Source organism: Aedes albopictus, chromosome 2, assembly GCF_035046485.1.
Source record: "Aedes albopictus strain Foshan chromosome 2, AalbF5, whole genome shotgun sequence".
Taxonomy (NCBI): domain Eukaryota; kingdom Metazoa; phylum Arthropoda; class Insecta; order Diptera; family Culicidae; genus Aedes; species Aedes albopictus.
Genome location: NC_085137.1, coordinates 220,755,578 through 220,777,396, shown reverse-complemented (window position 1 = coordinate 220,777,396; position 21,819 = coordinate 220,755,578). Strand labels below are relative to the sequence as shown.

The 21,819-nt window shown below is 40.1% G+C and overlaps 1 non-coding gene and 1 pseudogene across 1 annotated transcript; one reads left to right on the top strand and one right to left on the bottom strand.

Annotated features, from left to right (window-relative positions):
- Positions 1 to 7,408: 7,408 nt before the first annotated feature.
- Positions 7,409 to 9,296, bottom strand: LOC115263967 (methylcrotonoyl-CoA carboxylase subunit alpha, mitochondrial-like; annotated as a pseudogene).
- A 3,206-nt stretch (positions 9,297 to 12,502) lies between these two features.
- Positions 12,503 to 19,385, top strand: LOC109399803 (uncharacterized). The gene is made up of 4 exons (XR_009996965.1): positions 12,503 to 12,621; positions 16,220 to 17,509; positions 17,580 to 17,640; positions 18,956 to 19,385. It is a non-coding gene; the product is annotated as an uncharacterized LOC109399803 (transcript).
- The last annotated feature ends 2,434 nt before the right edge of the window (positions 19,386 to 21,819 follow it).

Sequence of the window (21,819 nt, the reverse complement as noted above, 5' to 3'; positions counted from 1 at the left end):
CAATTCCTGAAGAAGTTTCTGGAGGAATTTCAGAAGGAACTTTTGGAGGGGTTTATGGAGGGTCCTGAAGAAATTCCTGGATGATTTTGTTTTTTGGAAAATTTTCTGGAGGAATCCCTGGAGGAGTTCTTGGTTGTATTTCTGCAGGAATTTCTGAAAGAACTTTTCGAGGAGTTCATAGAGGAATTCCTTGATAAATTCCTGAAGGAGGTTTTGGAGGAATTACTCGAAGGGTTACGGGAGAAATTCCTTCAGGAATTCCTCCAGAAATACTCCACCGCAAAATCCTCTAATAATTTCTGCCTGAATACCTCCAAAATATCCTCTCGGGATTCCTCCAGGAATTTCTCTACGGATGCCTCCAAAAATCCTAGAGGAATTTCTCCGGGAACTCTTCCAGGAAGTCCTCAAGAAATTCCAAGAGGGGTTCCTTCAAGGATTCCTCTAGGAATATCTTCAGGAATTCCTCCATTGATTCATTCATTAATTGTTCCAGAAATTCCTCAAAAAAAAAAAGACTACAGAAATTCTTCCAGGAATTCCTTCAGAAATTCCTCAAGGAGTTCTTCCTGGAAACCTCAAATATTACTCCAGAAATTCCTCAAAGAATACCTTCAGCAATTTCTATAGTAATTGCTCCAGAAATTGTTCATGGAATTCCTCCAAAAGTTCCTCACAGAAATTCTTCAAGAATTCCTCTAGAAATACTTCCAGAAATTCCTCCAGATAATTCTACAGAAAATCCTATAGGAATTTCTGCCAAAATTCCTCCCAGATTTCCTTTACGAATTACTCCAGAAATCCTAAAAAAAATCTCCCGGAAGTCTTCCAGGAAATCCTCCTGGAATTCTTCGAGAAATTCCTCCAGGCATTTTTTCAGGAATCTCTTCAGAAATTTATTGGAAAAATCTTCTTGCGCTCTGGGGATGCTTCGTAGAGGCATCTCGTGTCTGGGAACTTATATTGATTTTATTTGAGTTATCTTTTAGAATCATCCAAACTGGTCTAGATGTTATTAAATCGATCTAGATCAGTTCTATATTGCTATAGACACATTCTAGATGTATTTTGTCCTGCAATATTTATTGCCGTGACATTTTCAAAATCTTCTGAACATTGCTCCTTCTAGGACTCCTTCAAGAGTTTATTCTTTTTACGAGAAGGGATTCCTAGAGGTATCCCGGAGCTCTTGGAAGAATCCCGGAACTTTTGGAGGAATTCAAGGAAAAAATACTTGATGAATCTTAAAAAAAATCTGAAGAAATCTTGGAATGAATGTCTGGAGGAATCTTGGAATGAATTCATGGAGAAATCCCGGAATGAAATTCCTGGAGGTATTCTGGAAGAAAGTCCCGAAAGTATTACAGAAGAAATTCTTGGTGAAGTTTCGGAAGGAATCTCTGGAGAAATCTCTGGAAGAGACCCTGGAATTTCATTAGGAATCGCAGAAAAAACTCCTGGAAGAATCCCTAAGGAATCCCAGTAATGGGTAGTACGGAGATCGCAAGAAATTTCTTGGCCTATCTCGATGCGTGTAAAATTCAGGCAAGGAATCGCTCAAGAAATAATAAAGCGTCGCTTTATTCCGGATCCTAGTACGGAGCTGCAACGAAATGTCAAATCAAATGGGGCTTGCTGTGTTAAATTTCTTGACCATTCCAGTCACGGAAAAATAATGCACTGAACGAAAATTACTTGAGCGATTCAGTAGGAAGTGCATACCTCGCATAAGCAAGGATGGAAATCTAGTGATCATGATCAGATTTCGAATGTGTCGCGGTTGAACGGCATCGTGCGATCATAGCAACAACGATAACATTTTGTCGTCAAGCATCATAACAAACTACGGTCCTAGAAGAATGATTCGCTCGGCATGTTCGGGCGCGATGCGATCGCTATCATGAAGTCGAAATGATAAATTCGCGATTTCATTTACTTTTGGAGCATTCTTACTTCTTTAACTTGAATATATGCTTATGAAGGTATTATTGCTAATCATGAATGCGGTTTACGGGTGCATAAAGGGCCTAAATTGTGATAAATAAAATTTATCATGACTTGTAACATGATCCGATAACGAGTCATCACGCGATAAACCGTGCATCAGATGCTTTGATTGCTCTGTGATACGAGTACGGTGTGAGGCGTCGGCTTCATGCTACTGAAAGGGCAAGGCTATCTTGGATTATTCGTATCCTGTATCATTTATCGCTTGAAGTGATTTTCTTCCATCCTTGACAGTAAGAATTCCTGGAGAAATCTCGGAACCAACACCTAGAGGAATTTCGGAACTGAAAGAAACTTGAAACTTGAAGAAATCCCTAAAGCAAGAGAGAAAGCGAAACAATTGAATTAGTACAGCCTATAGGGCAATGCAAGCCGCGGTTGCTGAAAATTTTTTTTCGTAGTTTTTGACGTTTTGTGACTTGTTTGTTTACGTTTAGAACTTCAAGAGATTTCTTCCAGAATTTCTCAAGGAGCCCCGGAATCCTCCAGGAATTTCATCCGTGATTCTCCGAATATTTTCTTTTAGGGTGTCTCTATATTTTTTGGGCTTCCAGATGGTATTCCTGGAAATTCTTGAAACTTCACCCAGAATTTCTCTGGGAGTTCTTTCGAAAATGGTATCAGAAATCCTTACCGAGATTTCTTCAAAAACTCCTTGCAACAATTCGTAAGGATTTATTCCTACAATTTCATACGAGATTCTTCCGGAGTATCTTCTGGGAATTCTTCAGGAATTCCTTCTGAAACCCTTCCAGAAATCCTACAAGATCCCTGACAAGAACTTCATTTAGTTTTCCCCTAAAAGCTTCTCCGAGATCCGTCTGGGAACTTCTTCCGGTTTTTTTTTTTTCTGGAGCTACTTCTGATTCAAGTACTCCTTCTAGGACTCCCACAATAGTTCACCAGGTAATCTTTCTGGGATTTTTCCAGAATTCTTTCGGAAATTCCTTCCGGGGTTCCTCCGGGAATTTCTTCTGGGTGACTGTCAGGAATTACTTTTCAGGAACTTCTTCCGGGATTCCTCTTAGAGCTTCTTCTAGGAATTCTTTCAGAAACTGATTCCGGGATTTCTTCGGGAATTCTTTCCAGGGATCATCTAGGGCCTCTTTCTTGGTTTCTGCCAAAAGCTCCGTCGGGAATTCCTGCAGACCCTTTTGGAATTCTTTCAGATGTTTGTAATGAAAACCCTCCTGGAGTTTATTATGAATTTTTTGGAGTATTTTGGTTATGGAATTCCTCATGTAGTTCCTGTAGGATTTCCTTGAATGAACACAGCAAAAAGCAACTTAGTTGTAGCTCCCTGAAGAATCACATAAATCCTAGAGAGATTCTAGAATAAGTTTATGGAGAAACCACGGAAGGAATACTTGGAAGAGTATCAGGGAAAATTTCTAAGGTAATCCTAGAAGGAGTAATGCTGAAGGAATCTCGGAATTAATTTCTAAAGAAATCTGTAAAAATCTCGGGGATTTTCCTGGAACAAACATGGCAAGAGCTTTTGACGGAACTCAAGACGAAACCTTTTAAGGAATCTACACAGCAAAAATTGATGAAATTTCAACTGCATGTAAAGCTAGAAACATTGAAAAATAAATGGATTGAATCCCTAATTTAATTGAAAATTACATTGAAATAAATGCACATATTTGGAACACAAAAAAACATGTAATAATAAATTATATTTCACGTAATATTTCTATGCAGTGTACTTTTCAATATCCAATTCAATAATACATATAAAGTCATTGATTTTTCAATTGATAAAAATTGAATTTTCAATTGACGTGTAAATATAAAGCAACATCCATTGAAAAAGCAAATATGGCGCACACGCAGAGCTTTGCGTCAGTTTTTTCCTCCTCGCTGAACTGATCGCGTCGTCCGCGGATAAAATGTCGTCGAATATTTTGTGTAAGTTATGTGGTGCCGTTTTTTGTGAGTTGGAAAGGTTTATCTATCATTCGCGAGTGCACAAACTACAAAAATCTTTCGAATGTGCGATTCCGGAATGCGGATTACGGTGCAAATCATTCGAATCGTACAAAAAGCACCTCCGCCAGCGGCATCATTCATTGAACGGCCGCCGAGTTTTCCGCTGTTCCGTTTCAGCTTGTGATGATGTAGTGCCAAGCGTGAAAAAAATGGCCAAGCATATGGCCAAACACTTGAATGACGGACAGCCGGTGTTCTGTCCATTTGGGTGCATGACCAGAAAACCATTCCTTACCGCGAACAGCATGCGTATACACAATATGTATTTTCACCGTAACGAAAATGTCCGGGTGACACTTAGTGGGAATGTATCTGAGGATAGCGCTCCTACGCTGGCAGAACCGCTCGAAATGGAAGAATCGTGTCGATCTAGTGGCCAAACGGCAGTGTCAACTCAGAACGAAAACTTGGAATCCTTAATGAACATATTTGGAAGCTTGTTCCTCAAGCTTTTATCACAAAACCACGTAACGGAATCTGCAATCCAGGAAGTAGTTTTGGCATTGGGGGAAGCCGCCGCGGCACAAAACAGTTACTTGAAAAATTGTTACGCTAGACTAGAATGTGCTATTCAGGAAAGGGTGGACCATGAGATTACCTTGGAAGAATTGAGCCAACAGTTTTGTAATTTGAATGTTTTTGACGCTATGTTCGGATGCAGTGGAATATTTAGGACTCCGTACATGCGAAAGAAATACTATCGTCAAAACTACAGCTTTGTTCCTCCAATCGAAATTACTCTCCAAAAAGATAACGAACACAAGGACGGTTTCTATTACTATGTTCCGATACTAGAAACATTGACGTCCATGCTCAATGATCCCAAAATCTACAATGCAGTGTTTCGACACAAACTCAAGATGACCGGTTATCTAACTGATTTTGACGATGGAAATAAGTACAAATCTAGTGCATTCTTTACCGACAAGACAATTAGCATTTTCCTCTATCAAGACGCCGCTGAAGTAGTGGTTAACGCGATTGGTAACGCCACTTCTCGATATAAACTCTTGTGTATGTACATGGTCGTAGGAAACCTCGATCCTTATCTCAGATGTAAAACTGAAAATGTCCAACTTGTTCTTCTTTGCAAAAATAAGGACTTCGCGTATTTCGGAGGAAATTGTATTTTTCGTAGACTCGTGGAAGATATCAAGACCTTGGAAGATGATGGGATAACTGTTCATGGAGGTGGATTTCCAGAAATAATACGGGGATCGATTTTCACTACAATGAACGATAATCTAGGCGCCCACCAAATTGGGGGTCTAGTAGAGAATTTTTCAACGAGCTCTCACTTTTGTCGCACATGCTATATCGATCACAAATCATTTCAAAATGATTGTCTTTATTCAGCGGAACTAAGGACCCCAGAAAACCACGAAAATGATCTCAGGGAAATTGAAAATAACCCAACTAAAATTCCTTTTCGAGGTGTAAAAGCTGGATGTATTTTCGATGAATTGAAACATTTTCGGATGTTCAATTTTGGGGCTGCTCCATGTGTAGCACATGACTTATTTGAAGGATGGATCAATAACGATCTCTTTCTCATATTGAAACGTCTCTCTAAAGAGCAACGATTATCGGCGTTGTACATTCAGGGAAGAATCAATGAAGTTTTCCATAAGTTGAAAATAAATACGAAAATTGTAATCGATTTCACGAGAAAATCAAAAAATATAAAAGCGAAAGCTTGTGACATCTGGCATATTGTCCAAATTCTTCCATTGATACTACTCAACAAACCCGTGAACTACAACGACCCATTAGTTAAAATGCTAATGTTAATGAAAAACATTACGGATATAGTCACATCAACTGTAGTCTCACAAACACAAATCCACCTTTTGCGATCGCTGATAACAGAATATTTGGAATCCAGGAAAACCCATTTCGACACCCCACTTAGGCCGAAACACCACTTCACTAACCACTATCCTAGACTTATAACGGAACTAGGACCTCTCATGTCATTTTGTACATTGCACTGCGAGAGAAAACACTGTTTTTTCAAGCGAGCTCTACGAAGCACTTTAAATTTCAAAAATGTGGTGAAATTCTGTGCTGAGCAACACCAGTTTTACCAGGCATTGTTGGGGCAGCAGAATAGTCGCTTTGACAGAGAGCTCGTACTTATACTACATTCGTAGACAACTATGAAGATCTGCCTGTAGAAATTCAGACGGATGTCAACAAGCATGGTCTCCTCAGCTATGAAGCCATATATGCTGAAGAAGCCTCATATTGTGGGTACGAATACAAGTTAGACAACTTCTTGTTCCTCGAACACGACGAATTTGGAGAGCAATTTTATGTGGTCCAAATTCAGCTTTTGATTTTCAACAAAACCAGCGAACAAATAATAATCTTTGGTCAAAAGCGATCCGTTATACATGCTCATGAAAAAGGCCTTATGGAAATCACTTCGGATTTACATGGAACTGTGGCTAACAACATAACGGAATTTGTTGATCGAGCGCCTTTGAGAGTATTTTGCGAAAAGAATAAGCAATACTTGTTTATCCAACATGCAATCCCGTTAATTTAAACCAGCGTAAAATCCAAAACAATACAAGAATAATTAAAAATGGGAGATAAGGTGAAAATCTACAAAGTATGCGATGTATCCCGAATCAATCGTTTGGCCCTGCCAGCTCATCCCACCATTGCCAGTTTATTAGAACAAGGTAAGATTATTATTTGCTTCAATTCTTCTTTAGAACTCATTACACGTGATAAATATTTGGCCAAACAAAACGAACCTCGGATTGATGTCGACTAGCTTAGGCAAATGTTTATACATAAGTAATGGGATCTTAAGTAATGTATTGGGCGAGAAAATATAATCAAATAATCAAAATCTTCATTCTTATCAAATTTAAAGGTTCAGGAGCATTCTGTAAGAATCTTCAAGCTGTATACACCGAAGCTGATGGATGCAGAATAGTGACCGACCTTGCACTTTCCGCATTCGAAAACCAACTTCTAATGCTGTCAGCAGAACATGAAACATGGACACCATCCTCGTCACAGTACGCGAATCAGAGTTCAGGTAAGTTAAACCTTAGAAAAAGATAAGATACATCCATGAAATATTTTGAATTTCTTGAAACGATAAATACACTTGAAGGTTTCCAATAACACAAATAAATCCAAAAAATACAGAAGATCGTGAACTTCGAGCAGGTGCTTGTTTGTTCAAGGGTTAATAGTACTCATAACATATTTTTTACTGTTTTACTCGTTTTTTATCCTATAATAGAAAATAACTAAATATTTCTAATAAATGCACGATTTGTCACTGTTACCCTGTTACCACAGCTGTTACTATTGATTGTAAATGCACAACTGTATCACAATTCGGCAGTTGTCTGCTCCTTATTCCCCTAGCTCGATTCGAATGCTATCAAAACGCCTCCTTCTGCACGTTAGATCACTCGGCGTTAGGCACGACCTTGACCACTCCGTCCATGGCTGCCTTGAGGCCGTGTTCCTTGTTCATGGCAATTAGCCCGGCCAGCGGAGTATCGGATTTGACGGAATCTCCCGGCTTAATAAACAACTTATCGAACACTCTCGGTATGGGAAAGATAACGGTACCGACATTGGCTTCCTCCATGGCACTTTCGACAGGTGCAAATTTGAGCTGGATTACTTCGCGGGAGTAAGGCCACTACTTGGGCCACTATCATCATACAATGCGATGGAACCGCTTTCAATCGCCGTGTTGAAGCAAGCTACGTGTCCATCGATGCTAGTCCGCAGCAGGAACCGGTTCTCGTGCGGTTTTCTAGTGGCATTTACGTTCAAGTATAGGTGCGTCCATCGACACGAACTTCAATGCCTGTGGAGGTAAACACCTAGTGCGCTTTCTCATCCACCTACAGATGGAAGTTTTGGTTCGGAATATAATAGGGTCGGAAGTTCAGCTCCCGATCGAACGGGTTCAACCGAGACAGCGACTTCCGGGTGCTGAAATTTTCATTTAGGACGAAGCCAGTGCCATCTAGGCGAATGTTTCGTTGGAAACAGTTAACACCTGGAACAAGGTGGTCATATGCTGATCGATGAAGCCGGTGTGAACATCCGCCGCTTGGAAATGCCCATGGCAAGCGAAATCGACCAGGAAGTCCACGTTTGAAGTCCAGCGATTTGACAGTTTCGCAACAGTCCGATCAGCAACTGGAAGACACTCGGGCGTTTCTCGACCCACAAGACCAAATCATTTGATTGTAATGCATGGACACTTCATCTCCTTGCCGTACACCGGTTTCCACTTTGGCAGTGCTCTGGCGCCGAGAGGCGGACCAGCTCCTGGTAGGAATCCGCTCGCTAGATCTTCGAACGCATGGCCGGTCTTGCGGATTTGCTCCTGCGTCACCGAAAGGGCTTCTCCGGAAGCAACCATAATCTGCCACTCAACCAGATCCATTCCGGTGATCATTTGCGTAATCGGATGTTTCACCTGATGACGTCTATTCATCTCCATGAAGTGGAACAACAAATTCTCCTTGTCTAGTTCTGAATTTTACGGTTCCGGCACCGATGTAATTCACGGCCTTGGTCGCTTAATCCGCAGCCGAACCCGCAGCTCTTCCGACAATCCCGGAGAAGGCACTATTTTGATGATCATCTGATGGCGTTTCTGAACTGAGCAATCCTGCTCATAAAGATAAACCGCATTTCAATGGTGATCGGCAAATATCTGCACTTCCACATGCCTTGGCGAACGAACATTCTCCAGCAGCCAGCACCAACATCAGTTCTCGCCGACTGCAGCGCCGTGAAGAAATCCGCTTCCATCTCGGCAATCTGCATATCCTTTCCACCGCCACCGCAAACTACCTTGATCATCAGCACTCATGATAATATGCTTCGAAGGACTCTTGATTCCAATATCCCGGAACGCACTAGGTGGCGGGCCAATAAATATAATGCCCTCTTGGCACAGGTCCGTAAACTCCACGTTCTGACGGCCAGGAAAAGCTGCCTTGTGCATGTACCCCTGTGGACAACCAAAAAGCATTTACAAATTGTTGCTTCTGTACAAGTCTGTGCACTGGCAATTAAGCTTATTTTACTTACCTTATTTCAAGCCGCTGTTGCTGCAAGCTATCGGAAAATAATCCTCCGTCTACTCATTTCATTTTCTGCGCCCGTGGAACAGATAACGGTAATCAAACAACTTGCGGTATCCGGTATCGGAAATCGTTCAAAAATTGCGCATTACGTAAATAGATCAAGAATGATTATAATCATGAGCCTCTGCACGAATCTGGCCTACTGCTCACTCCCTCCCACAGAAAATTTGAAAAAAGCTCGCACAGTGCTCGCGCGCTGTTTTCAAATGTTCTGTGTGAGTGAGCAGGACAGGGTAAATTCGTACCAGAGGCTCATTCAAAAGATCAAAACAAACTCAAACGTCAAAGCCAGCTGATTGAAAATTCTCCACATCTCGCGTTACATTTGAAAAGGGTCTATCCCCTGAACGTAAACATTGAGAAAAATCGATGCAAACATTTTCCATCACATTTCCTATTCGTATTTCACGGTTTCGAAATTTTCAACATGCTTTTCGTTTCAATGACACGAGAATAGATGTAGGGGTTGTGTGCTAGTAGTGGATCCTGCGCCTATAGTGGACGTCCTTCTGAAAAACTCAAATATAAATGCCCAAATCAACTGTTTCCAGGCAACATCCACCGGGGGAACATTTCTTGGAACATTTATTACATTGGTACACAGCAGTTCCTAGCAAACAAATGACCCAGACGACAATCGGTTATTTTATACCGCATTTAGTTCACTACTGGACTGCGAACTGCGAATTTATAAGTGTGAAAACGTAAATAAAAGTGCGCGATTGCATCAAATCAACTTGATGTCTTCGGCGCACTATTTCTTCAATCTATGGAGAACAAGTGCTCTGAAGACACCGAGTTGATTTGATGCAATCGCGCACTTTTATTAGCGTTTTCGCACTCGTGAAAACTAGTGCGATAGTCCAGTGGTGAACTAAATGCGCTATAACTAGGGTTTGTGTGCCATCAGTAATCTCATGCTCCCAATTTCATCCTATTCGAAAACAAGCAATTACGGCACCGATTGACTCCGTTCTTTTTGTTTTCATGCGTGCTCACTTCTAACAAAAAATACAAAAATAAGAAACAAAGCAAACGGCGCTTCAATCCTTTGTTTTTCGTAGGATGAAAATGGGAGCCACATGCTTAATAAGGGAACCAATACCCTATTTAATAAATGTAAACACTCAAAAGGGTCCACTATACGCACACTCGGGGAGGGTCCACTATAGGCACCGTCGGCGGCGTGACAGCTAACATGGAAATCAAATGGGGGGTCCACTATAGGCGCCAAGATATTTGTAAATAATCCTATAATGGACGCCGGTGGTGTCCATAATAGGCAACATCGATGCTTATTTTCAAATGCGCATTTCACTGGAATAATTTATTAATGTTGTATGTTTGACGGTCTTAACATAAAGAGGGGACGTCAAACTTGTTAAAAAAATCAACTTTGGAACAATCCACTGCCTTAACATGCTTAACATAGCTAAAAAGCCGCAGAAGTAAATTTCGATGGCTTAGGGGTCCACTACTAGTACCCAAACCCTATCTATGCTTCAATAATCAAGTTTGCATTAAAAATCATCAAAAAAGCATGAAAAAATATAGATAAACATGTGAAGCTAATTTGAAAACTTTCACCCGGTGTAAATCTTATTGTTAGTCTTTCTAAAATTTTCTTAGCGTGGATTGGTCCCCCGAGTGAGTCCGTTGTTGACATCGTATCAAGGCTTGGCCTATCTGCTTTTTGGAAACAAACATGTTTCTGTCGCTGCAGGGCCCAAGCACATCAACACGTCAACACCCTTAACAGATAGCTTGAAGAACACTCTTTCTGATAAGGGTGTTGATGTGCGTGGGTGGATGTAGATAGGCCCTACAGAGACAAAAACATGTTTGTTTACGCAAAGCAGATAGGCCCTTTTCAAATGTTCTTCTAGAATTGTTTTTTCAACATTTAAGTAAATTTGAATACTTTAGTTTTTCAGTGTTGGTGGTTTTAAAAAGTGAACTAGGTGCTTCGCACATGTTGCACTAGAATGTGACAGCTTCTGTGTTGTGCAAGAAAGTCTTGTGAGAAACTTTTGTTTTTTTTATTTAGTACCTTCAGTACCGAATATTATTTTTAATAGTTGAAGCAGTTACTTTAGAAAAACTTAACTGAAATTATAAAAGGCTTTTAAATCAGGTCAGTAATACACACAATTCACCAATTATATGCTAATTAAAAAATGCTATCAACACCAACAGATGGCGGATTATGTTCTAACAGATGGTCCATGAATCGATGTACCTGTTACTGTGCACTGAACGAAAACGCCCGCCGTACAAAGAATGATTCTTCATTCAATGCGGTACAGACCCGCAAAATCTGAATTTTAAATGATTTCTCAGCAGAATGATTTGACTGCCTTCGATTGAACCAAAATCATCCTGTAATAAAACTAAAATTAACACAATTAATGAATGATTTTTCGCTTGGGGTTTGTTGTGAATGATTATCATCAAAAAACCATCGGAAAGCATTTTCCTCTATGCTTCATACCGAAAATCATTCAATCGCTGAATGAAAATCCCCACAACTCAAAATATGAATTGTCATTCAATCGTGTGCTCAATCCCAGGGCCCATTCGGTGATTCCTAAAACTGAATGACAATCGCGATCGAATGATTTACTGAACAATAATGACGGATTCTTGTTTACTTTTTGTATTCTAATTGTCTGCGTGTTCCCCATTCTGAAAGTAATTCAATTTTGGATTGTTTTTCATTTTGCTGTTGGTGCGCCATCCTTTGACAGTTTATAATGGCAAAATCAACGTTGAAGTGGTTGCGGAAAAAAATGCGTCGTGCAAAAGTGTTCGACTGTGATGCAGAATGGTGATATATTTATAATGTGTATTAATATAAAATGAGATTTCTGATAATAAAAACCAATAAAATTCAAATAAAAAATAATTCACATATTGTTCTATTGTTCTATTGTTATTTTCCAAACAACTAATATTACAACCATTTCAACGAGTTCGAGCGAAATTGACTTCAATTGAAATCAGATTCCTTCTAACTTGTTGTGATGGTTGTAATATTAGTTGTTTAATTAGGAATTTAAATCAATTTAAATTGTAGACTGCAGTGAACAATGTCTATATACTTTCGTAAGGATTTTCATTCTCATTTCAACCGGTAAACTGAATGGGTTTTGAATGAAAATCATCCATGTACAGATTTGTTTTGATTCTGAATAGTATGATCATAGTGGTCGCTTTGGATGATTTTCATACCGTCTGTTTTGATTCTGTCAGATCAGCTCTTGAATGACAAAAATCCAAAAATCATCTGATTTTAGGCATGGGGCTCGGATGAGGCAATTTTCATTCAATTTGTGGCGGGGATTTTCGTTCAGTGTGGGTAAAATTCCTGCATAGTCCAAAGTGAAAAGGCGAAGTAGATAACATTAAGAGAAAAATGAACCCTTTGTCATTGGACAGCACAACAGTACCACCGACAAAGTAGTACGTCGAACATTGAGTAAGTAAGTCCAACACTCCACGTACGCCATAGCTGGTAGATTTTATAGTCAGCATTCCTTATGAATTGTCAGAAATTTGGAAATGTACCTAGGGACAATTTACAAGAGGACTGAAATGGTCTACTTGTTTTCTTATCCCGCGTTGAAACTTATGCTACTGTGTTGGGTGCAATTTCCTCAAGTGTCCAAGTCCAGTCAAAGCGATAAACGCGCAAGTGTTCAGACAAACCATACTAAGGGTAACAGGTTCAACTACCTGTTCCCGTACTAGCCCCACTCTCTCTCTTCTTGGCGTAACGTCCTCATTGGGACAATGCCTGCTTCTCAGCTTAGTGTTCTATGAGCACTTCCACAGTTATTAACTAAGAGCTTCCTCTGCCAATGACCATTTTGCATGCGTATATCGTGTGGCAGGCACGAAGATACTCTATGCCCAAGGAAGTCAAGGAAATTTCCTTTACGAAAAGATCCTGGACCGAACGGGAATCGAACCCGTCGCCCTCAGCATGCTCATGCTGAATACCCGTGCGTTTACCGCCTCGGCTATATGGGCACCTTCCGTACAAGCCCCAATTAGCCATAAATAAAGATACTGCTCCTTCGACCCCGAGGGTTAGAGTGGCACACGAAATTGATGGTGGCAACATAGTTACCACTTACCACTGGCTTGTAAGACTCAAAGGCCTTGCGCCTTGCGCCTCCGCCTCGACACCCGCTTGTGCTTTATAAGCAGTTGATCATAACTACGATACAAAACCTTTCCACAGCCTTTCCTTCCTTCCTTCTTATTTTGGATGAAGGGTAATCGCTCCGTGGTATTAGCAATTGTAGTGGTAATTGTAGTTTACCAAAAAGTTGTTGTATCTTTTGCATCGCATTCGACCCCCCGCAAAAAAAAAATTGTCCCTCCACAATATGTTCCCACCAGTTTAAGCATACACTACCCGCCATAAAATGGAATCGCATATTGCAACACTCATACTGAATATTGCAGCACCCAAAACAGTTTGACATCACCCTAAAATGTGATTATTTCAGGTCTTTGAGGCACAAATCATTTATGACCCCCCTAATTCTCTTTCAAAATGCAACTCGTACCCACAACCCAATTGGGTTTTTAAATTTTGAAAAATGTATTCATTTTTTGATTTCATACGAAAGAGCACCTTTTTCTGAGCCACTATGATTTTTTTCGGATTTTTAGAACTTTATTTTGATACCTAAAATCAATTACAAAGAGATTTTTCGAAATCACCTTTTGACAGCTGGGCAACTGTTTGACAGCGCCGCCCAGTACAAAATGCAACGAGGGGTGATTCGATAAATCGCTCCCATACAAACTTCAAATTGATTTTAAAATAGGTTCCCGGGCACCAAAATTCATGAAAATTTGGATTTCGGCTCAGTTTGGCATGCAGATTCAGAATATGGAATTATCTCAACACCACTAAAGAAGCCAATTGGTTCTAAGTTTACTCTATTTTTCCTCCTTATTTTGGATGATGCCAAACTTTTTGGGTGCTGCAATACTGAGTATTTGAACGATTCCATATTATTGGCGGGTAGTGTACATTGGTTCGTTTCAACCCAATGTTCTAAATTTCACCAGGTTAGGCCCATCGGGCAAAGTGGTGTTTGTGATATGATAATTTTGAAGGAGTAGTCGTGTCATGCCAACTTCGGCAAGCCGAAATCGCACGAAGTTGCCGAAGGTGACGTCACGTTCCAGAAGCTGCGAACAAATTTTCTGGCGAACGTGACGTCGCGATCAGCTGATCGGTTTGTTTACATATTTTTATCGACAAATACAGGCAAACATATACGTTCACCTGAACCTGTGAATAATTGACATCGGTTTCAACCATGGTTGTTAACGTTAATCAACGATTAACGCCGTTATGTTAGGTCGTTAACGTTAACTGTAACGATCAACGAATTTCACGTTGATTGTTCAAGCGCGTTGATCAATGTGACCGTTAACGCATAGCGTTGATTTAACGTCAACGATCCCGTTAAAAAAAAAATTAAAAAAAAACTTTCAATGGAAGCAATTACGTTTTTGGCCAAAGTTCGACATGTTAGTCAATCTATATTTAGCCAAGTATTGAGGTTTTTTTTTGGCATCAGCTCAGCCCAGTGCATAGAGTTCCTACAGGGATTCTTCCAGGAGGTCCTCTAGGGATTCTTCCAGGAGTTCCGTCATGGATGCCTCCAGGAGTTCCTTCAGTGATTCCTCCAGGAGTTCATTCAGTGATTCCTCCAGGAGTTCCTTCAGGGATTCCTCCAGGACATCCTTCAAGGATTCTTCCAGGAGTACCTTCAGGAATTCTTCCAGAAGTTCCTTCAGGGATTCCTCCAGGAGTTCTTTCAGGGATTCCTCCAAGAGTTCCTTTAGGGATTCCTCCAGGAGTTCCTTCAGGGATTCCTCCAGGAGTTCCTTCAGGGATTCCTCCAGGAGTTCCTTCAGGGATTCCTCCTGGAGTTCCTTCAGGGATTCCTCCAGGGATTCCTCCAGGAGTTCCTTCAGGGATTCCTCCAGGAGTTCCTTCAGGGATTCCTCCAGGAGTTCCTTCAGTGATTCTTCCAGAAGCTTCTTCAGGGATTTCTCCAGGAGTTATTTCAGGAATTCCTCCAGCAATTCCTTCAGGGATTCCTCCAGGAGTTTTTTCAGGGATTCCTCCAAGAGTTCCTTTAGGGATTCCTCCAGGAGTTCCTTCAGGGATTCCTCCAAGAGTTCCTTCAGGATTTCCTTCAGAGATTCCTCCAGGAGTTCCTTCAGGGATTCCTCCAGGAGTTCCTTCAGGGATTCCTCCAGGAGTTCGTTCAGGGATTCCTGCAGGAGTTTTTTCAGGGATTCCTCCAGGAGTTCCTTCAGGGATTCCTCCGGGAGTTCCTTCAGGGATTCCTCCAGGAGTTCCTTCAGGGATTCCTCCAGGAGTTCCTTCAGGGATTCCTCCAGCAATTCCTTCAGGGATTCCTCCAGGAGTTCCTTCTGGAATTCCTTGAGGAGTTCCTTCAGGGATTTCTCAAGGAATTTCTTCAGAGTTCCTTCAGGGATTTCTCAAGGAATTTCTTCAGAGTTCCTTCAGGGATTCCCCCAGGAGTTCCTTCAGGGATTCCTGCAGGAGTTTTTTCAGGGATTCCTCCAAGAGTTCCTTCAGGGATTCCTCCAGGAGTTCCTTCAGGGATTCCTCCAGGAGTTCCTTCAGGGATTCCTCCAAGAGTTTCTTCAGGGATTCCTCCAGGAGTTCCTTCAGGGATTTCCCTGTTTATCTAAAAAAAAATAAGTTAGCAGCAATTAGCGACGGTTACGAACGGATAAATACATTTTTTCCGGTTAGAAATGGGTATGCCATTGTCAATAAACTAAACAAGAAATTTTAAAATTTTAAGTTGAAATTAGAGTCGTCCAGAAAAAATCCTAACAGATTTTACCTAATTGCTTGGGTCAACGAGCACTGTGACAAAAGGATAAAATGAGATTTGTTTCGGCCTTACCATCGAAAAAAAAACTTCAGTGCACTTACTGCTTACTTTTTATTTATGTGGTATGGCCGAAACCTACTAACCTATTGTTTTTTTTTGTATTCGTAACAGGATCGGTTGTGGTAGATTCGAAGCAGGATCAATCAACGTTGCAAGTCGTAACTGTACCTCGAATCGTGTCGGTCGTATCCGAAGCTGATGTATTACCACCCTCGAGCACACAAATGAGCGCAACTGAAATGATTGCTGTGCAATTTTTGAACAGTGACGAAGAGCTGCTACTGGATGATGAACTTGACGTACAAGACCCTATTGCCTCCAATGCGGATAGTGCTCAGGAAACTTTCGAAGATGAAATAGTTAGTGTTCCGAATGAAGCACATGCGGCTGAACAACGAAATGCGGAATTGGGAAATTCCTCGAAAGCAACCAACGATGGCGGTGTTCAACTTTCAAAGATAAGTCCTGACAAACAAGGCGGCTCAGAGGATGTTGAAAATCAATCCCCGAATTCAAGCGAGAAACGTGGCTCCTCCGATAGCGTACAGTTACATAAAAGCTCGAAAAAACACGCATCTACCGAAATGAAGTTCCGTTGTTTCAAGATCAATTGGGATAAGCTTGGCGATAGTCTTCTCAATCGATTGCGTGCGTTGGAGGACTTCAAACGGAACAATCGAGGGGTTCCTGTTCCGGTAACAATACGCATAGCCAAGACCGAAGTGACTACGTTAGCGAACACGGTTGTGGATCAGCTGAGAATGATCGATACGCAAATCAGATCGGATGTAATGGAAACGGCAGCACGTCAAGTCTTAGACAAGTTCCCAGCTTTGGACTATACCGATGACGATGGGTTCGGAGCCGGCCAAGGATATGTGGATATCAAATACAAGTTGATCAATCGTAATAATTATTTGAATCGCTTTAAATCCCCTCAAGCAACTTTGACGAACACCGTAACGAGTTTAAAAAAGAAGCGGAATGCTAGAGCGGGTACGCTGAAAGAATACTGGCAGAAGTCTGCCAGTGAATGTGACAAAAGTTCGGTTTCGGCTCTGGTACGCGATGACCCAAGTCTGATGACGGAGGAGCTGCTGCTGAACCCAGGCCTTCATTAGATGGAAACTGGACGAAAAAATAGACACAAAGCAAATGATTTCACAGCTTCCTGTTCTACGACGACGATTGTTGGTGAATTTCCACTTCGAGCAGGCAACCGGTGTGAACATCACCGACTTGCGGCGCTATTTTATGATGAAAAGGGAAAAACTCGTGCAATACTCGCTGACCTGCAAATCGGAGCTCCACTTGAGTAAATCAGCATCAGATTACGATATATTGAAATTTCTATGCTCGCTTGTTGGGGAAGACTTCGGAGATTTTATCATTCAAAAGGATGTAAGTAATCTTTACAGTGCTTTAATTGTATGGTTATTGAAACTTTTGGTTTATATTTTGTTTTTTATAGATTGGTACTCGTATTGACGATATCACCATTGACGGTTCTGGACCGGTGCTGGTAGCTGTTGGTAAGTGTAATTTGAATATAATGTGAAGGTGATACTAAATAATTCTTAATCAGAATATTGTACATACGGTAGACGTTAGCTAACTGCAACATATTTACATTTCACTTACCGAATGAAATTTGATAACTGCAACAACTGACAGAACGTCGTATTGCAGCAAAAGCACAGACTGTGGCAAAAGTGTGTCTGTGGCAAAAGTGCACACGAAAAACATCGCATCGCTATTGACATTTCATTTTGACGAATAGCGGTGCGATAAATGTAAAATTCTTTCACTTAGCGTACCTACTTGCAATTAAAAAGCATTGCAGTTAAATCGTTTGCACCGAGCGAACGTCTTCTTCTTCTTCTCCTTCTTGGCGTAACGTCCTCACCGGGAGAAAGCCTGCTTCTCAGCTTAGTGTTCTATGAGCACTTCCACAGTTATTAACTGAGAGCTTCCTCTGCCAATGACCATTTAGCATGCGTATATCGTGTGGCAGGCACGAAGATACTCTATGCCCAAGGAAGTCAAGGAAATTTCCTTTACGAAAAGATCCTGGACCGACCGGGAATCGAACCCGTCACCCTCAGCATGGTCATGCTGAATACCCGTGCGTTTACCGCCTCGGCTATATGGGCCCATCAAGCGAACGTCTACTTCTTCTTATTTTTCATAATGGCTCGTCGTTCGCATTGGAACTTGGCCTGCCTCTATTCAACTTGTTTTTAAGCACTTTCACAGTTATTAATTGATGGGCTTTCTTTGCCTGCCATTGCATGAATTTGTACATTGTGTGGCAATTACAATGATACACTATGCCCAAAATTTTCCCGACCGGAACGGGAATCGAACCCGCCGTCTCCGGATTGGCGATCTACAGCCTTAACCACTAGGGTTACTGGAGACCCCCGAGCGAACGTTTACTGTATTCAATTAATGGCACACTAGAAAACTAACGAAAAAAAGGAAAATCTCACTCGTAATGATCATATGCGTAAGTGACCCGATTTACATTTTTTGCTCTCCTTAAAAATCTGAACAGTTTTCCATACTTTTAATCCCCCTATGATTTGCGTATCAGCAGTAGTTTGGTGATGAACGTGAATGAATTGACCAAAGTTTGACGCTAAAATATTGAGAGCAGAAAGATCGTCGCTAAATGGGGCTGACTCGGGCCTTTAATGTGGGTTTGTTCGGCATTTCTGTAAATGCTGTAAATCCTTGCCACTGTGTCGATAATCAGTGCGTTCCGTTTTATCTTTTTGATGTACTCGTCATTTCAACACAAATAAATGACAATATGTAATAATGACATTTTTTCTTCTTTTTTAGATGTCGGAAACGATAAAACGATATTCTACGTATACGCAAATCGGACACGTTTGTCCGAGGGAGCTCATGATGTGATTGCCGCAGTAGAGGACCTATTCGCCATCCAATTTGTACACAATTTCATGTACACAAAATCGGTTTCAAAATTCATGGAACTGCTCCAGGAATACTTCCTTAAGATCATAACTTTTGTGGCGTCGAAGTCGGGTGCACGTCGAGTAGGACAAAGGCAACAAAAAGTCAGAAAAGTCATTTCTGCGTTGTCTAACTTTAACGTTAGCAGTTAAACAGCATTTGTTTTGTTTGGTCAGGTCTGTCGGGCTGTTTATAATATGAATTAACTATACATAAATGCCCAAAGATAAATTTGTGTTAATCGTAAGCTCGATAAATTTCATAGCCAATAAAAAAGAACATTTTTTCATGTCAATACCTTTTTTGAAATAATACATTGAAGTCACATATGCCCCAAACTAAATTCGCATCTCAACCGATTCAGATTATTCAATTTGATCTTCTCATATTCAAAGTTGCATTGCCTTCTGAACTAATGAACTCTGTTAAAATCCATTAATGTTTACAATCATTCCGAAAATCTCGTATATTGTCCATAGGATTAACTATTTTTTACTATCTGAATGGTCTGTCATTTGCTTTGAATTAATTACAAAAAAAAATCATTGTTATACGGTGTTCTTCCGCATTGAAATGATTAATATTTTGATTGTAATACTCTTTTTTGCACATAGGGTCTTGTACCACTTGGGCAGGTGTGCCTATTTTGGGCACTTGTCGCTATAACTAAGTCGATTTCAAACGGATTGATTTGAATTTTTGTATAGAGTAAGGGACGTACAATATCTAACTCTATACGAAAATTATAATCAATCGGTTTGAAATTGACTAAGTTATAGCGGCAAGTGCCCAAAATAGGTACACCTGCCCAAATCGTACAAGACCCTATATTCTCATATTTTGGTAAATGGAATTCGGTTTCTAGAGCGTCCATGTTAACGGTAGGAGAAAAAAAGATGTTCTCCAATGTTATTTATTTTAATTCAATCTGTTCAATCAAAAATAAAGAATTCGAACTGATTATAGGGTTAGGATTTTGTCTAATGAATGATTGACTAAAAGGTTTAAATATTATACACATTTCTATTGTTGTTTTAACAGAGAGTTTACATTTGAGATCTTGACTTGATTGGATGCTTTTAAACTGGAGTTCAAATAATCAAATAACCAAAATTGAGTAGCAAGCATGTTAAACAAAAGCCAAATGAGACCAAGGTTACAAGTATACAAGGGTCCAATATATGACAAGGGAAGAACTCAAGAAACAACACACTAAGATTCTGATTTTCCAGCTCATGGGGTGTCTAGATGGTCTAGATGAGTTTCTGGTTGTAGGCCAAATTGTCTGAAACTTGGTCGTACAATTCAGCTTAGTTTATGGAAGATTTGGCACAACACCGAAAATACGTTAGGGTAAACGCTCCCTTAGTGGAGGTAGTACCAATAGTGGTGGTAGTGGCATTTTAGCACTATTTCTATCAAAAAGTTAGTAAATGACATTTTTAACAGATGCAATATACTTAATGAAATTAATTCAGTTTTGTTAACAGGATTTGGTCAATAACCTATTTTAAACAATTATTTTCTTTTTTTTTCTCCTTTGCACCTATAGTGGTGGGTCCCATAAGAATTCAATGGAATGCGCCACTATAGGAACAAATGTTAAATTTTAGCACCATAATAGCAACCGTGTACCTATAGTTGGTGTAAATGATTTGTTATAAAAAAAAAATGAAATAAACGATGGTTTTTACATTCATCCTAGTAAATTTAATTGAAAACTACCAATTAACGTTTCAGATGTTTTATTTTGTGGTTTTATCAATTTTATACAATAATTTTACTACGAGTGGCTACTAACAGCACCGCTATTGGTACGTTTACCCTACATTTTTTATATATATAAAAAACATTTTTCGGTACGTGGCGTGTTGGTATAATTCAATATTTCATCTTTGTACAACATTTTGTTCGCTATGATGCATACAAATAAGCTAAATGCAGTGGGCTTATGCAGATTTTTTTGTGTTTTCGTCTGTTTTGGGGATGTTTCGGTTTGAGAAAACTTGTGTCGCCCCCCCCCCCCACCCCTCTGCAAAATGTGATAATTGAACAACGAACTCGTCCTACTGTGAAGCGGTAGCTAGAAATAGGTTAATTGTAAAAATAAACAACGATGTAAATTTACTAGCCACTATCTTAAATGACAAGTTGAAAATTAAACGTAATTGAATTTTACATGACTTTCAATTTTCAAGTCATGTAAAATTAAACACTGGTTGATTGTTACATTTATTTTCATGCTCCAAATATGTGCATGAAAATAAATTGAAATTTACATTTTATTTCTAACTGTGTATGAAAAAAGAAAGAAAACTCCTGGAAACCCCAGAGGGAACTTCTGAAAAAAATCCTAAATAAACTTCCGGAAGAATCTCATTAAGAACTTACGGAATCCCAGAAGAAAGCTCTGGAACATATTTGTGGACAAACCACGAGAGGATTCCCGGATGGAATTCTTGTGGAATCGCAGAACCCAAGTAACCACGGTGTTGAAGCCTTATTGCATGCTGATACAGGGTGTATTTAGAGCAATCATTACTTTACATGCAAACTTAAAGTTGATTTAAAGTGGAAATGGGCAATTATGCGACTGCTTCAAGATTATACCAGTATAATCTTAATTTGATTGTATAATTGCCCACTTCCACTTTAAATCAACTTTAAGTTTGCATGTAAAGTAATGATTGCACTAAATACACCGTATATCTGCATGCAATAAGGCTTCA